Below are 1,454 nucleotides of genomic sequence, written 5' to 3'. Positions count from 1 at the left end.
TCAAATCCCATTAAAAAAAAAAAAAAAAAACTCCAATCAACAAAGATAAAAGAACTTTGTATGTTTATTATCTCCAAAAATCTCAAAAACCAAATCGAAGATTATAATAATTATTAGCTCAAACTTACCACTGGTGGAAAATCTTATAAAAGATAAATCAGAAATTGCTGGCAAACAAGTAAAGTGCCCTACCATTCCCTTTCTATGATACACGAAACTTAAAATGCAAGAGATTCACGAGAACTCAAACTCTATATCTAAACGCAAATGGAAACCAGAGGAAAAGGAACAACGTAGTTGAAAGGAGTAGAAGATGGAAGAAAGGGAAGAGCAAGAATTAGGATACCGGCGAGAGTGTATGGCGGAGGAATGACATGGAGCTGTACGGAGCAACGACAGTTAGATTGGCGAAACGGGCGAAGTGAGCAACGTAGATTGTTCCGATTAACAAAAAAAATGACGCCATAATAATTATTATCTTAATAAACTGAGAAACAGAATGCCAATTGGAGAACGCTAAACGAAAAATTGTGGAAGAGCTTCAAAGCACAACCAGCATCAACATCAGAAGAACAAAACCGAGAAAAAAAATATTGCAGCTCAGAGTAAATGAGAATTAGAACTCACTGGAAGGCCGGTAACTCGACGGCTGATGCGACGGAAAAGTTGAGAGGCGTAAGGCGGCGCAAGGCCAATGGCAACGGTTGGCGGATGGCGACGGAGGTAGGATGATGCCTGGGGTGGTTGGGACAACCGATTAATGCGCTATTACTCCAATGACCAAAGTATGCATTCGATTTTGGTCTTTTCTGTAATTATTTTCAAAGTTAAGGCATATTGGTTATTGATAAAGTATTTGAATATAAAAATATGTGCCGTATAATTAATTGCAAAGTATATATTTTGTATGAAGTATAGTGCAACAATTTAGACTATCAAAGAGAGTCAGTTCTCATCACGTCTCCTTTTTTTTTTGGGTACTAATTATCAATTAGAAAGATAAAAAAAGAGATTTAAGTTTTAATTTTACTGGTATAATGAAAAATAAATTCGTAACTTGATTAATGAGGTCTAAAATTTAGATATAGAAGATTGATTCAGTGATATTCAGATTATTTGAGAAGTTTAAATTAATTACATATTGATTGGTCAAAAGAACATTTTTATTAATTTTAAAAAAGAAATTGTAGAAATTACTACTTTTCTAAAATAAAAATGGACATCAAAAAACTTTATTAAAAATACAAACTTAGAATTAAATAGCTAAAAAAAAGAGATTAAAGTACAAATTTTATCCGTCAAAAATTTAAACCTAGAATAAAAAAAATAAGATATGGCATTTGCAGAAGAATAATAAGGATATAGCAACAACCAATGCTAATATTGTCAAGGTGGCTAAAGACTACTTTAAGAATATTTCATGATCATGTGCCTTTTTCACATATTTCAAGCCT

The 1,454-nt window shown here is 32.5% G+C and overlaps 1 protein-coding gene across 2 annotated transcripts in view; it reads right to left on the bottom strand.

Moving 5' to 3' along the window:
- LOC107482072 (probable CDP-diacylglycerol--inositol 3-phosphatidyltransferase 2) overlaps positions 1–810 on the bottom strand; it is a 3,946-nt gene extending 3,136 nt beyond the window's left edge. Inside the window, exons 1-2 of one of the 2 annotated variants that reach the window (XM_016102463.3) lie at positions 628–810; positions 347–380 (exon numbers count right to left, since the gene is read on the bottom strand). The gene's annotated coding sequence lies outside the window, so the exon portion shown is untranslated. The remainder of the gene's footprint in view (positions 1–346; positions 381–627) is intronic. The other variant, XM_016102462.3, reaches the window with a different exon arrangement.
- Positions 811–1,454: the final 644 nt, after the last annotated feature.

Source organism: Arachis duranensis, chromosome 3, assembly GCF_000817695.3.
Source record: "Arachis duranensis cultivar V14167 chromosome 3, aradu.V14167.gnm2.J7QH, whole genome shotgun sequence".
NCBI classification, from domain to species: domain Eukaryota; kingdom Viridiplantae; phylum Streptophyta; class Magnoliopsida; order Fabales; family Fabaceae; genus Arachis; species Arachis duranensis.
The sequence above is the reverse complement of the archived record's forward strand: the minus strand, read 5'-3'. Positions and strand labels throughout refer to the sequence as shown.